General features: G+C 45.9%; 1 protein-coding gene across 2 annotated transcripts in view; it reads right to left on the bottom strand.

Moving 5' to 3' along the window:
- The window catches only part of ADD2 (adducin 2), a 109,633-nt gene extending 103,114 nt beyond the window's left edge, over positions 1 to 6,519 (bottom strand). Inside the window, exon 1 of one of the 2 annotated variants that reach the window (XM_056124817.1) lies at positions 6,046 to 6,519. The gene's annotated coding sequence lies outside the window, so the exon portion shown is untranslated. The remainder of the gene's footprint in view (positions 1 to 6,045) is intronic. The other variant, XM_056124806.1, reaches the window with a different exon arrangement.
- Between the last annotated feature and the right edge of the window lie 9,838 nt (positions 6,520 to 16,357).

The raw sequence follows: 16,357 nt of genomic DNA, 5'->3' as shown, positions 1-16,357 counted from the left end.
TCCACAGGCTCACTCATGCCAGAAATCATCCAGGCTGGTGCAATAAGCCTGAAAATCATGCTAGGATTCCACCGGGATAACATGACTGCTTCATCCCAGGAGAGCGCCTTGTTGACTCATGGGCTGCCATGGGTGTTCAGTAGCATCTATTCCTTATTGTATAGAGAAACCTTCAAGAATCTGGGTTCAGAGGCCAGAGTGATAGTACAGCGGATAGGGCATTTGCCTTGCGCGTGGCTGACCCAGGTTTGATCTCCAGCATCCCATACTATTCCCCAAGCACTGCCAAGAGTGATTCCTGGTGCAAAGCCAGAAGTAACCCATGAACATTGTCAGATGCGGCCCAATAACCAAAAATAATAAATAAAATTAGAATAGACCTGTTTTCTGTTGCCTGGCACTATCTTGATTTTATCACAGAAGGTCTCCCATCCCAGGAAACCCACAAGTCCTGGGGAACCAGGGACTGAAAGAATGTGTAGCATCAAATACAAACATGTGCACTTAATATGCATACATAAATGATCTGTGCATATATGTGCAAGGGAAGCTAAGAGTAATGCAATTTCTTGTGGGAAATATTTCTTGTCATCTTTGATCAATCCTTAAGCACAAAGAAAATGTAAAAAGACTTGAATAATATGATCAACAATGGGCTGTAATCAAATGTTGCTTTCCACAGAGATTAGCATTTCTTCTCGTTTCCTTCAGTCATCCTTGTACTTGCAGTTTTGCTTAGCAGACAGACCAAGATGAATATTTGGGGAAGTTCACTATTCCATATATATTCTTAATCTGAGTGACTTTGTTAGTTGTTGTTGTTGTTGTTGGTTTTGGTTTGGTTGTTTTGTGGATTTTGGTGGAAACAGAGGCAGTTTATGGTATGACTGCTTTGAAATTCAGATTCAAATTATGGTATCTAATGTGTGTGTGTGTGTGTGTGTGTGTGTGTGTGTAGAGTCAAATGTGGTGACAGTGATCTTTATCATGGAGGTTCAAAATTCTACCCAAGAATTTTGAGTGTGGTACTGGAGCAATAGCACAGTGGGTAGCACGTTTGCCAGGCACACAGTCAAACCGGGTTCAATTCCCAGCATCCCATATGGTCCCCCAAGCACCACCAGGAGTAATTCCTAAGTGTATGAGCCAGGAGTAACCCCTGTGCATCGCTGGGTGTGACCCAAAAAGAAAAAAAAATCTTGAGTGTGGCTTGATCACAATTCAAAATTTCAAATTGTATTAGAAATCTCCTTCGATGGGAAAAATTTCTCATGGACTCAGGGCTGAGCTAAATCACTTATCAAAATGTAACAAACATGTACACGCATAGCTCTAAACACCCACACATTATAGTTTTTACTTAACTAAAACACCAAAACAACTGTACAAATAAATACAACTATCAAACTTTAGAATTACAAGAAAAGTAATTGACTGCTATAGATAATACAGGTTTGCTGAAATTAAATCATTTTAGGTTGAACCATAGAAAGACACAGTCTGTGGTCTAGTTACTATTATCATTTTTATTTGCTTTTTTTTAAATTTAGCAATACTAATGTAGATAACTCATAAAGCCAAATAATATTAATAACTTTTAAAAACAGTGTTTGCTACTTACAGATAAACAGATATCTTCATATTAACTTCGGCACCAAACCCTCCTGGACTAACTTCATAAGTAATAAACCTTTACTCCAATAAAAAACAGGCATAATTTCTGGGTTGGAGGATCATGCAGGGCACACACCTGATCACAGCTCAATCTCGGCACCACCTCCCAAGCACCATCATCTGCCACACTGGAGGGCCCTGAGCACCACTGGGGTGGCCTGGTGTCCCAGGCACTACAGGACCCAAGTTGCACCATATCTCAGGCCCTCGCACTGATCCACTGGAGATGAGCACCTGGAGTGGCTCCCAGGCTCCCTACCCAAACCCCTCAGCACTGCTTAGGCCAAAAAATGTTACCACCAACAACAACAAAACAGTGATAATGGCTAACTTTTCTTGACTTTACAATTTGCTCCAACTCTTGCAGTATTTCCATGAAATCAATACCACATACTTATGCCCACGTTATACTGAAAAAGTTGAGGAACTTCCCTCAAATCTCACAAATAAATATGAAAGCAGATTTGAAACCAGACAGTCTGGATCCAGAGAACCATATCCCAAATTACCCCTCTCCATGGCTTGGACATAAGTACTTGCTAGGGGTTACTAACTCTGCTTTAAATGCAGATCTAATCCAGTTATTGCTGAAACCACAGCAGCCACTTTCTCACTGCATTTTCACTATAACATCAGCTGTTAGAAAATCACCGTGACTTGGTCCATACAAAGGTGGACTTGGCATAAGCGCTGCATTCCTTGCCAATGTAGCAGTGGCTGCCAGGAGCTGTTCTTTCTGAGTTTGACAAACCTGTGCCCTGGGGGACTCTCCTCTCTCCATGTATTTCTATTTGAGTTCCTCTCCTCCTCCCCCATCTGTGCTGCCCCGCCTCAGATGGGAAGCTACAGAAGTAAACACAAGCCAAGGTCTGGCTTCAGGGTTGCCATCAAGATGATCCAGAAGACATTTTTATTATATTTAACATTGTCACTGAAATAAAAAGCTCTAAGGCAATACACAGATCCTTTGAACTATCCACAGAATCCCAGGGGTCTGAGAGGTCAATGGGATGAAATCATGGATCACACTGAGGGATACAACCAGAAAACCTGTCCTGTGAGAACCAGACAGATATCTCAAGGAGTAGAGCAGAAGCATAGCTCTTAAGTTCTATTTCTCAGCACAGCATGGCACCTTGAGCATCACATGGGATAGGCCCTGGTGAGCCATGGCCCTAAGAGGCCTGGATCAGCATCCTGAGGTCCCCATACTAGGCTCAACTATGCAGTTAGTGGCCCTACCCCCAGAATCCCAAGAGTGACTTCTCTTTAAAAAGTAATTATTAGGGGTAGGGGAGATGTGCCAAAGGACTAGAGTACATACTTTACATGTGGGAGCCCTGTGATCCCTGGCTCTGCATGGTCCCCTGAGCACCGCTGGAGCAACCCTCTGAACACTAATTTGGGAGTAGCTCCCAACTACCTGGTAATGCCAAGCAAAACAAAACAAGTTATGTGAAACACATGCTTGTGTCTCACAATGAAATAATTGAAGACATTGTTCCAACCTTTGTGCCATAGTTGAGAGAAGCTCCTTTCTGATCTTAGAATCAAGAACTATTGTGTTCCACTTTGTGTTTTACCTGCACAGCTCTTATCACAGCTTGTAATTGTATATTTATCTAAGACTTCTGACCGTGTGCGTGTGCCTGCTTCCTGTATTTACCTGTAAGTGCTGTCTGCGCAGAACCCAAGTTCACGTTACTGCTTAGTTCCTAGAAGCGCTCATGGAGGCTGACTTGCCCTTACTGAACATTAATGTTGAGTGAACAAGTGAGTGACTGAGTCAATGAATAAAGTATATGAGCCATGGTCTGCTCAATTTCCCCTTCTGTATGAGCTGCCAAAACATTTAGAGCTATACTTGTTTTCCTCTTACAGCAAGTGTAGAGGGTCTTGTGCTTGTTGTTTCTGTGTTAGTCTCATTCTTAATATCTTTTCTCCTCTTGAGTTATTTGCTTTTTCCTTTTCTGTCTGCTGTTTTCCTAGTTTGCTAGATTTTGTGTACCCCTGTAAGCTGTCTTAAATTCCTTACATAACATGACAAATTAATATATTTATTAAAGTTTTCTTTTCCATATTTGAACTCTAAACAGCAACAAACACATCTGATCCTCTGTAAATTCTGAAGAACAGCCAAGATTTGGCAGTTCCAGCACTAACATAATAATGAAAGCAAATCAGCCCACACCTAGGAACTAAGCCCGGTGTGCTACTCCAGGCAGAGCTATGTACTGTCACTGTGACAAGCACATTTCTAATAGGGCTCAGCAATTTGATGGCTGTAAAAGAACATGGTGCTTGTCACAAAAAAAAAAAAGTTATTGGTTTGGGGTAAAAGAATTATTTCCTTTTAATGCTTACCCAAAATGCAATGACATACTAATAATGAAGTTTGTGGGTTGGAGAATATAGTACAAAGATTAGGGTACCTCATATACGTGTCCCCCAGCATTGCCCTGGAGACTCTCCCAGGCACCAACACGGTGGTCTGCAGCAGTGCAGGGCCTGAGCAGCACCACACCAGCCTGGTGGACAGGGAACTGCCAAGAGGAGCCCCCCAGGACACTTGGTCTCTCCTTGAGAACCCATCCCCAAGTACATTTTTATTGTATTTTATTGAGGTTGGGAAAATAGGGAGTGGGAGGTAGATTAGGGGGCGCTGGGCAAGATTCTAATATTCAGGAACTATAGAGTGAGAAAAGTCTGGTCACTCTAGTGAATGGAAGCATACTATAAGGTACAAATATTAAGTGGTCTAAATCTCTTTTGAACATCTAACATAGGGTGCCAGAGAAAAAGCTCAAGGGGCAGTGTGCTTGTTTTACATTCAGGAGGCCCAGGTTTGATGCCCTGGTACCTCCTGGTTCCCCAGCACTGCTTGGGAGCAATGCCCCCCACCCCTCAGCACAGAAATGGGAGTAGTCCCCAGAAGAGCACCGCTTGGATGACCCCCCCCCCCGAAAAAAGGAAAAAAAATCCTAACTCATAAGATGCATACCTAGGGAGAAGCATGACTTGCAAGTCTGAAACTTCACTTCTTTCTGGTTCTCAGGCTCATTCACTTACTTTACTCGCATTTCACATGCAGGCCAACTCCTTTCCCCTTTAAGTGAAATACCAATTGCAGGTCCCATTAATAAGGAAACACCTGCGACCCAAGTTAAATAGCTCCTAGGCCCCTGCAACCTAGACGTGCAAGAAGGGGAGAGGGGTCTGCACTCGAACCGTCTCCCACCTGGAGGCCAGAAGAACCTCGGGGGTCAGAAAGCACAAAACGTCAATGTAGAAAACAGATTCGACTCAGATTTTTTAACAAGGCTCATTTGAGTCCATCTTAGCTGACAAACTGCAAGAGGAGGGAAGAGTGGGAGTAAAGAAACAGATGGGTAATCATCATGTGTCACGGATAAATCTCAATTTTTTAAAGAATTTGATAGGGTGTGGGCTGGGTTCTCTCTCTAGCTCAAGAAAAGGAAGGGGAGAAACGCAAGACAATAGGCTGGAGCTGGAGCCTGACCAGAATCCTAAAGCAGCCCGCTCGCTCCCACCCTTCCCCCCACCCCAGGTAGGGAGGAGGCATCCGGTTCTTCTCGCGATTCCCAAACAAGCGGGACCGGACCCCGCGCCTACCCACCCTTCTTGGTCCGAGATGGGGCCCCTGCCCGGGTGCAGGAGGCGAAACCAGGCAGGGGAGCAGAAGGGCGGGAGCTGAAAGCAAAGAGAAGCACAGACCAACAAGACCTCCTCGGGGACACGGGCTTCTCCACCCCATCCTCAGCCCCGCCGCCAGTGCAAAAATTGAAAAAATAATAATAAATTTAAAAATCCAAAGCCACCCGGCCAGCTCACAGGCGGCTCCACGCCCTTCCCACTCCCAAAGCCGGTGGCTGGCGACGCGGCACCTGCAGGGGCGCAGCTGCAGCGGCGAGGCCGGAGCGCACCAGCCCCGCCTGCGCCCGTGCGCCGGGGCGGCTCCCCCGAGGGCGGCGGCGGCGGGGCGCAGCGCCTGGGAGGGGCGGCTCTGGCGGCGAGCGAGCGGGGGCCCGAGGAGAACGCCCCACCTGGGTGGCCCCCCGAGGGGAGGCCGGCGCTGGGCAGCCCCGCTTTCCCAAGCACCGCCAATGTTACATCATCCCCCGAACCCTTCAATCAATCACCCCCGGGAAGGGCTGCTTCGCAGACAGACGCGCTCCCTCGGAGATGCTCGCCGCTGCGGACCAGACAGTTCCCCGCACCCGCCCCGCAAGGCGCAGGGAGGCTGCAGGGAGGGGTGGCTGGAGAGAGAAGCTCCGATTCCACGAAAATGAACTAGATCAACAAAACCCCGGGCAGCCCCAAGGTGCCCATTTCCCCCCCGGCCAGGCGTACCTGCTGCACGGCATCTTATCCATCCCTGCTCTTCCACTGCGGGGTGCGGGGTGCTGGGGAGGTGGGTGGTTGCGTCCTCTTGTTGTTGTTTCTCTTAGGGGTCTGCCTCCTCCTACACGCACCCGGCTAGTCTGCGGAGCGCTGTTTGCTCCCCATCCCCGAACAGCCCCGGCGCCCCTGGGCAGAGCCGCCTGCAGTTCCCACCCGCGCGGGCACGTCTCCGCGTCACCGGGCGCCGGAGACCACGGAGGCGACTCCTCGGCGACAATAGGCGTCCTTCCCGCTCGCTCGCGCCTCACCGCCCCACCACCAGGAGGAAATACATTTCCCGCACGACACTGCGAGGAAATGCGAGCTCTCGTGGCCGTGCGCGTTGACAAAAGGACGCACGGCGGGACCCACAGCGCCCCCTCGAGCGGGGCCGCTGCCCGGACGCACGCACGGCCAGAGGGCCACGGTGCTGCAGTGCCCCCGCCCGCCTGCAGTGCCCGCCGCCCCGCGCTGCGCTGCTGCCTGCTGCTGCCGCAGTCCCGCTGCCCACGGCCGCCCTGGCCGGCCGCAAGTGTGTGGGAAGATTTCGGTACTAGGAAGAGCAAAGGAAAGGGGGTGTTCCCTGACAACCCGCAACCTCCCTGGCACTGCTGAGAAATAAAAAAATTAATAATAATAAGATCTTCCCCCTTGGAATGTTTTTTTGGTCTGGAAAGTCTGTCTCAGAAGATGAACTCTATTAGAGGTCTGGATAAGCTTAGGACTGGTGAGCTATAAGGTCTGACTCTGCCAGAGGCAAACTGCCCCAGGCGTCCCTATCCTAATTCTGACTCCATCTTCAGCTAGGATAAAAATTGTTGGTGATGTTTCAAGTAGGTGAAAAATGGTTGGTTCCTCTCTTGGGCTCTGGGTCCAGCTCCCTCTTATTCTCATAACTTCCCCCTCTCACCCGGTCTCGCTCCTCAAAGGGAAAGGGTGGGTAATGAGTGGGAAAGGGGAGGGGGGAGTGTGGACAGGCTAGATAACCTTGACTTGGTCACACGCTCTACAAAACAGCATTGCCCTGCCTGTGTCTAATACTTCTTTGACAGAGCTTGCCAACACCAGGCCCCCAGTGAGAACAGATGTCAAGTGGTAGTTTAGGACCTTAGATACCAATAATTCCATCAGGTCCCCAAAGCTCCCTAAATCAACACTGATTCTCAGTGCTCTTAAAAATGAGATTGCAGGAGCCAGAGAGCTAATCCAGGGGGTGGGGTGCTTACCTCACATCCTCCCCTCCCTAACCCGCAGTTCGAACCCTTAGCATCACATCTGGTCACCCAAGCACTGCCAGAGGTCAATCTTGAGCACAGAGCTAAAGCTCCTGGGCACCACTGCACCCCGCCACACCCCAAAAAGAAAGACTGCAGGGGAACTACAAATTCCAGAAAAGCCCTTAGTCACCACTCCCCAAACAGCTCAGGACCCCTTAGCTCTTAACAGTACCTGGAGTACCATAGCCATTAGAAATCCCATTTAAAAATGGTGATGCAGCAGGAGCTCAGGTGTGCAGCACCCGGTCACTTTAAATCTCCATGTAGTACCACCTGTATGTAAATTTCATGACTTCATCTTTTCTAACAGCTACATAGTACTCCATTGTGTAGGTATACCAAAGTTTCTTTAACCAGTCATCTGTTCTCAGGCACTCAGGTTTTTTCCAGATTCTAGCTATTATAAACAGTGCTGCAATGAACAAACAAGTGCAGATGTCACTTCGACTATACTTTTTTGCCTCTCTGGAACATAAAATAACAAAATAGGAGACTAACATTCAAGAATAGCCGAGATAAGTATCAGGAGGTTCGCTCCATGGCTTGGAAGCCAGCTGCACACGCTAGGGGAAAAGGCAGCTCAGATAGAGAAGGGAGCACCAAATAGAGAGTGCTGGGAGGATCCTCCCAGGATGGGAGATGCATGCTGAAAGTAGACTACAGACCGAACATGATTGCCACTCAATGCCTCTTTTGCAAACCACAGCAACCAAAAGGAGAGAGAGAACAAAAGGGAATGCCTGCCACAGAGGCAGGATGGGATGGGGGAATGGGGGGTGGGAGGGATACTGGGATCATTGGTGGTGGAGAATGGGCACTGGTGGAGGGATGGGTACTTGATCATTGTATAACTGAAACCCAAGCACAAAAATTTGTAAGTCTACAACTGTACCTCATGATGTTTCACTAATAAAAATTAAAAAATAAAAAAAAAACCTCTGCCCATGGAACAGGTAGCCAATCAGAATGTAAAATGGGATGGTTGGGGTGGGATGTGATAGCAGATAAATGGAAGCCCCTAGCACCACCTCCCACCCTGTTCTCTCTCTCCTGAGCAGAAGTCTCTGGACTCAACTCTCTCAGACACACACCCTACCCCCAACCCCTGGGAAACATGACCCAGTACAGACCCCGCCGAGGCCCAGATAGGGACAGAATACAAAGCACAGGGGTCTCACCCTCCTGGCAATGGCTGGAGACCAGGAAAAGTTTACACAGGTTAGATTGGAGCAGGGACAAGACTAGGAGACAAGAAAACTGCACAGGACAGGACAGGGAAATTGTTCACTGGACCAGGCAACATGAGGGACAGGACCTGGTCATGGAGACCTGGACATCTGGGGAGGGACCTATCAACTTTATCTGTATAATAAACTCAAACGTTTCATCGACCGAATTTTGTATGCAACTCTTTTATACAATGCTAAGAACCCACCAGCGCAGGAAAATCCACTTTTGTGCCAACAACAGGCCCACACTGCAGTGCTACTGGTGAATCAGACTCTCTGCAGGCAGTCCCAGAATCCCTATTTTTAACAAGCACCTCCCCCAGCGATTCTTCGGCTCCCTAACATTTAAGAAAGGCCACTTGATATAAAGCTATTGTTCCTGTAAAAAGAGAAAATTCCCCCCCAACAACCCGAGAGCCACTGGCAGGCACTGCATTTCTGGGCCAGTGCAAAGGCTGCCTTTCTGCTCTGCCCACACCCACCCCAATTCCTGACCCTGCCAGCACCCTGGTCCAGTATTCTCCTTCCCCACTTAGAGCTTCTCCTTCGGGTACCCTCTAACTTTAGGATGAGTCCATAGGCCCTCTTGTATCTCCCCTATTTAAACTTGACAGAAGGGCCAGGACACAGACCTGTCTGGCCAGAACTAGTTGGCCACATCTTTATTTGTTGGAACACTTCAAGTGGCTGGGCCCTGTCGGTGCCTAATATGATCTGGAACTCAGGAACACCTTCTAAAGGGCCCTGAAGTCACAAATAGGCAGGCCCTGTTCCGACACAGAAGCCAAAACAGGAATGGAGAATTTTTGTTTAGACTAGAAATAGAGGAGTTTTGTAAATTCCACAAGTCATCTCCATCACTCAAAAGTTTCTCTTCCTGGTGTGCCATTCAGCTTTCTCAAATAATAGCAAAACATTACTAACTCTTGTCACTGTTCTGAGGGGTTTCCATGCATTTTTTATTCATTCCATCCTCACCAGAACTCTAGGAGAATGATATTATCATTACCCCATTTTATATATGAAGGAAAACGCAGAGGGAGGTTTGGTAACTTTCCCCAGGTCGGAGAGTTAGAGGGTTAGAGCAGAGCTGGAATTCAAATTCAAGTACTATGACTCCAGAGCTTGGGGGACCTTAACCACTTCCCAACACATGGCTCCTCAGAAGGAACAAAAAAATCAACTAGATAGCAGAACAGGTACAAGATACTGGTAAGGTTCATAGTCTGATAATCCTCTTTCTCTTCAAAAATAAATGTGATTCCAACACCCAAAAGGAGAGAGAAAACAAAAGGGATTGCCCTGTCACAGAGGCAGGGTGGGATGGGGGAGGTGGGGGTGGGAGGGATATTATCCATGGTGTTGGAAAATGGGCACTGGTGGAGGGATGAGTATTTGATCATTGTATAATTGAAACCCAAGCACAAAAAATTGTAAATCTACAACTGTACCTCATGGTGTTTCACTAATAAATAAATAAAAATAAATGTGATTCTCCTCTTCTAGCCATCACAGAATCAAAAGATATATTTATCATTTTCTCTCAGACACCACTGAAACATGATGAGTACAAGATCGCATAGTGCAATCCTATGTCTATGGGAGTTTTTTAATACCACATAATAAATAAAACATCTCAATTTCCAATTTAATCACCTAGATGATTAAAAATTTTAGTTGGTTTTTTTTACTCAACTCTCAATTCACACTGAAATCCAAGAAAGGAAATGGACTAGTGAGCTCCACAGGTTGTCACAAGAAATCTCTAAAATTCAGAGTCCTCACTGCACAAAACCTAAGGTATCAGGCCCTTACTAGAAAAACATAGGTGACTTCGTGTCAGAGCCAGGTAAACTCATCTGGCTAGCCCCTAAATTCACAATGAAATTATTTCTAATTGCTAAGTCTCTTGACAGAAAATGTTTCTGACAAGTAGTAACTTAGGAAGAGAACAGGCCCCATGGTATTTTTACTTCCTGGTATTCTTGATCTTGGACAATCCCCTTTGGGGGGCTGGCAGACCTTGGGAATTGCCTCTGACCAAGAGTAGGCAGCAAAGGAGATAGATTATCACTATCACTATGTAGGTCTTCATACAGCCAGCTTACATGCATTTCTCTCTAGACTTCCTGGCTTACATACTTTGATGAAACAAATAGCCATATTAGAGAGACATATTTCTGCCACCACCTCATAAACTGGGAGGTAGGTCCTGTCCCAGTTGAGCCACCAGCTGATATTGCAGCCCTCACAGATACCTGACTTCTGCCTGAAAGACACATTGAAGCAGATGACCCAAATACATCATGCCCAGGCACTAGTGATGACCCATACAAACCTTGAGGGAGTGTGTTGTTTCAGGTTTCTAAGTTTGTAATAATGTGTTACCCAGTAATTGGCCACCATGACAGTGCCTTAGCACCATTAAGGGTTAAGCATACTCACTAGTGGCTTCCGCAAGGCATGCTGGAGGTATTACAGAAACTGGCACTCCCAGGGGATTGTCCCTCAACCAGTGACCACTAGGAATTAGTAGGCAACAACCCAGTGCCCTCATTCCTAAGCATTGGGAGAACAACTCAAAATAAGTTCTGGAGTTTCTCTGTAGGACTGAGCTCCAGTTGCCCTCAACATCAACCTGAGCATCTTCTGTAGGCTTGCTTTCCTTTCCTGCATCACTTGCCCACTCTCTGACTGGCGTTTCCTCTTCTTGCCTCCAAAATAAACTATGAAGCCTGTTCTATTTCAGAAGATTCCAATTGAGGACAGAAGAAAGCAGGGAAGACAGTGCTTTCAGACAGAGCAAGACCAGTGAGAAATGCTAATTCTAGATCTCCGGAAGAATCACTCTACCAATGAGTAAAACTCCAGTCAGCCCTGTGTCTGTGGAAAGAGAACAGAACCAGGAGTCCAGACTTTAGGCTACAGTCTCATTCCAGGGGTCACATGATCTAAGGAGTCAACTCTGACCCTGGAGACACATTTCCCAGTTGCAAAGAAACAGTGCTTCATAATGGTCAGAATTGTATAGTCCCCAAATTCCCATATTGAACTTCTAAGCCCCTGTATCTTAGAATGACGCTGTACCTGGAGGGAAATTCTTCAGATAAATAAGTGAGGTAAATTAATAGGGTAATTAAGACATTTCAAAAATTAGTTCATAAGAGTGGACCTTAATCCGATAGGATGGATTATTCCAGTAAGACTATGGAGCCAGACTGGCACAGAGAATCCGTCTGATGACACAGGGATAAAGCAACCATCTACAGCATAGGAGAGAGGCCTGAGAGTAACCCGCTGTGCTGACACCTTGAGTTCTTGGTCTCAAAATCAAGTGCCCAGTGAAGCACCACACAAGCTTATAGAAACACCCCAGACTCCAGTTCTCACCTTGATATTAGCCTCCATCCTCAACTACTGCAGATAGTACTGAGAGATAATGAACTTGGACTTCCTCCAAGGGGGTCCCCCGTGGACCCAAATGTAAAGTGCATTAGCTCTTCCTGCTTAGAATCCACAAGAAAGTTCCAGAATAAAGACTTTTTACTGGGGACAACTATTTGCCCAGCAGGATTTATTATTCTGGAGTTATTCCTAGAGGCTTTCAGAGTCCATTCTGAGACTTGGGGTTGCTACCTCAAACAGATGCAGATTTTGTTTTGCTAAGACCATAAATCACTACTCAATACAGCTACAACCTACAAATGCAATTCACAATGATTCTAGTATATTCCACATAGTATGTGAACAACTCACATCAGTAACAATTTTCTCGTCCTTACCCCAAGACCCACTCTATACAATGCCATGATCAAATCCAAAAAAATCCCACTGTCAATAACTGGGAAAGTCTACAAGTCACTGAAGAGATGGAGAAGGGAGAAAGTGGGGAGAATTTCTACCCTCTCAGTTAAACTTAGTTCTAGGGCCATGGAAATTCCTCTGGAAACTCCTTACTCTTCTTCCTATTTTACAGAACTGCTCCTCTGTGGGTAGCTCCATTTTCTTGCTAATAAATAAGTTTGTTTATCCTAAGTCTTTCTTCAATTATATTCTGTTTCTATCCATTGTCACTAATGAAGACAAGGGGCCCCAAATTCAGTAGACAAGCAAACAATCCCCCTTAAAGATAGGGGAAGGAAAAAGACTAGACCTCTCAAGTGTGTAGGTGTCCCTACCACACACACATGAAAGAGAGAGCAGATAAATTGTTGTTGGTTAAGCATACACAAAATTACAAGCTGTCAGAAGCTATCTCATATTTGTTTAAGCAATCTACCACGTTTTTTTTTAATTCATGCAATTCCTCTTTCTACGGAGATTAATTTTGTGGGTCAACTTGACAAGGTCACAGGACTCCCAAACATTTGGATAAATATTATTCTTGGTGTGACTACCACAATTTTGGATAAGATTAACTTGTAGTCTAAGGTTACCTTCCCCGGTACAGTTATTCTCATCCAATCATCGGGAGACCTAAATAGAAAACAGCAACCCTCCAATAACCTACCTGCTAAAAGCAGCAGCTCTTCCTGAGTCTCAAGCCTGCCCACTTTTGGACTGAACTTGCACCACCAGTGACCTGATTCTCAGGCTTCGGACTTGACTGGAAACCTACCACTTTTGCTGAGACTCAGCTTGCTGAGGAAAGAGAGACTTTTCAGTCTCTGCAACAATGTATACCAGTTCCTTAAAATGAATCTATTTACACAGTATCTTGGTTCTGTTTCTAGCTAATACATATTTTGTACTAAGAGCATTTAGTAACAAATGCCTAAAAAAATGTATAAGTGGCTTTTGGTAAATGGGCAGAAGTTTTGACACGAATGCTAGAAAAACTCTGAATTATCATGAAGAGATTGTTATAAATATGGGCATTAAAGGCAATTCTAGTGAGGATTCAGAAGGAACATGGTTAAAGAGGATGCTTCCATATTCTTATAAAATCCATAAATAAAATCATACCAGGATGGGGGCTGGAGCAATAGCACAGCAGGTAGGGCATTTGCCTTGCACGCGGCCGACCTGGGTTCGATTCCCAGCATCCCATATGGTCCCCTGAGCACTGCCAGGGGTGATTCCTGAGTGCAGAGCCAGGAGTAACCCCTGTGCATTGCCAGGTGTGACCCAAAAAAAGCAAAAAAAAAGTCATACCAGGATGTTGGCAGAAATATGGATGGTAAGGCCCTTGTGGTGAGGTCTGAAATGTAAATGAGAAACAGATCGATGGAAACTGCAGGAAACAAAAACATTATAAAATGGTCAAGAACTCAGCTTCTGTTCCAGTCCTTTTTGTCAAAGATATAAGTTTAGAGTGATAAAATAGGATATTTAGCAGAAAATTCTAAGCAAAGTATTGAAGGTGCAATTTGGGACTTACTGCTCATAGTAAAATCTGACAGAAGTGAATTGCAGAGGAACTGTTAGATAGAAAGAAACCAGAACTTGGAGATCTGGAAAACTCTCTGCCTATTCATAATGCAAAAATTAAGAAGGCATTTGTTCTGAAGAAAGTAGCAAGGACACAGTCAAGCAACTGCTTGATGGATCAGAGGTATGACTCACAGGCTTAATTAGCCATCTCAACAGGAATAGAAAATAGAGAAGAGGCTATACCAGCAAAGACACTGCTGATTTGAAATAGACAAAGAAAGTGAACAGAATGAAAGCTGATATCTTGAATCTGTGAAACCAGACCACAACAAACTACTTGGTTGAAACATTCACTATTCTTCTAGGAAAAGGATGACTTCGAAGTCTTTTCAGAAATCCTCAAGGCTTTCACTCCTGCCATGGCCTGGCTCAGAGGCAAGTCTGAGTCCTCCTAGTTTCAGAGGGAGAAATTGACGTGATACTGTCACTCCACTAGACGGTAAATGAGACTCTGAGCCCGGCAGAATAATTCTGAATGATCAAGTAGATTAAGAGTAAACAGAATTTACCTTGTGGCTAAAGCCTCAAGGGGTGTATTGGGACAGACATCTTTGTTGTGGGCTTGTCTAATGAGCTTGGATGAGGGGTCCCAGGACCCCTGCTCAGTAGTTCCTCATCAGCGCCAGCTGTCTGGATTTCAGTCTCCTGTTTGCTGCCCATTCTGCCATTTCCCTCATTCTATTTGAATCCTTGGCTTCAACACAGGTACTTGCAAACTGAATTTTCTATTCAGCAGCATTTTGAAAGGTTTATATCCTTGGGCTGGAGGATAGCACAGCGGGTGGGGTGTTTGTTTGCCTTTCACGTGGCCCATGCGGGCTGACGATCCGAGTTCGATTCCTCCACCCCTCTCAGAGAGCCCGGCAAGCTACTGAGAGTATCTCGCCCACACGGCAAACCCTGGCAAGCTGCCCTTGATGTATTAGACATGCCAAACACAGTAACAAGAAGTCTCACGATGGAGACGTTACTGGGCCCGCTCAAGCAAATCTATGAACAACTGGAGGACAGTGCTACAGTGCTACCTTGTGGCTGGAGTGAGAGTACAGAAGGTAGGAAGTCTGCATAGGGTTGACGTGATTCGATCCCTAGCACCTCATATGGTCCCTTGAGCCCTAGCAGGAGTGATCCCTAAGTACAGAGCCAGGAGTAAGCCCTGAGCACTGTGAGGTGTGGCCCCAATACAAAACAAAATGGCATTTACCTTGCTAGGTTTGGAGCTTGCTTAGGACCCTCACCACTTGTCTCCTTTCCTCTATTTTCAAACAGTGACATCTCTCTCTTTACAGCTCATTATTTTCTTTGGAAAGTATACAACTCATCTAAGTTCACCAGTTCACAGTTGGAGAGTTTTCCCTCAGAATGAATGATACCTCATGTCTCACCCATATGTGATATAGATTTAGATGAGACTTTGGACTTCAGACTTTAAATATATGCTGAAATAAGACTTTATGGGGCTATTGGGACAGAATGAGCAGAATGAGTGTATTTTGAATGTGATAAGAACATGAATTGGGAAGCCCTCAGGGGACAGATGTCAACAACGATGTCATCACCCCCCAAAAATTGGTGGGGTTTGGATCACAGCCAGTGATAATCAGAGCTTATTCTTGGCTCTGCAATCAGGGATCACTCCTGATGGGCTTGGGGGACTGTATGTGGTGCTGGGAATCATATCTGGGTCAGCCGTGTGCAAGGCAAGTGCCCTACCTGCAATAATGTGGCTCCAGAAGCCCCCACCCCCAAATTCATATGTTGGAGCCACAAGCCCAAATATGACTGTGTTTGAAGATAGGACTTTTGGGAGGTAGCTAAGAGTAAGGAGGGTCATAAGGATTGGGGCTCTCATCGGATAGGATATCAACTCTTATAAGAGTTGATATAAGAGTGATTCAGCCAGCAATCACTCCATGACACTCGCTCACACTGTGCATCATGGGAGGCCACAAGAAAGAGCAGTTATCAGCCAATCACGATAAGCTTCCAGCCAGAAACCAAGCCCTCCAGACCTTGATTCTGGGCTGTCTAGTCTCTAGAACTACAAGAAATAAAGTGCTGTTTCTACTCTTTTTTTTTTTTGGCGGGAGGAACTTTTGGAACACACCTGACAGTGCTTAGGATGTATTCCTGATGCTACTGGGGGTAAAACTGGGGTCAGTCACATGTAAGGCAAGGACCTTAACATTGTCTCTGTCAGTCTCTCATTGTTAAAGCTGCTCTGTTTTCAGTATTTCTTACTGGGAACCTGAGGTGGTAAAGCTCTGTGACTCTGTTTCACTATATCACTGTCATCCCGTTGTTCATCAATTTACTTCAATGGGCACCAGTAATGTCTCCATT

Source organism: Sorex fumeus, unplaced genomic scaffold (assembly GCF_029834395.1).
Source record: "Sorex fumeus unplaced genomic scaffold, SorFum_2.1 ptg000006l, whole genome shotgun sequence".
Lineage (NCBI taxonomy): Eukaryota > Metazoa > Chordata > Mammalia > Eulipotyphla > Soricidae > Sorex > Sorex fumeus.
This window is presented reverse-complemented; position numbering and strand designations above follow the sequence as displayed.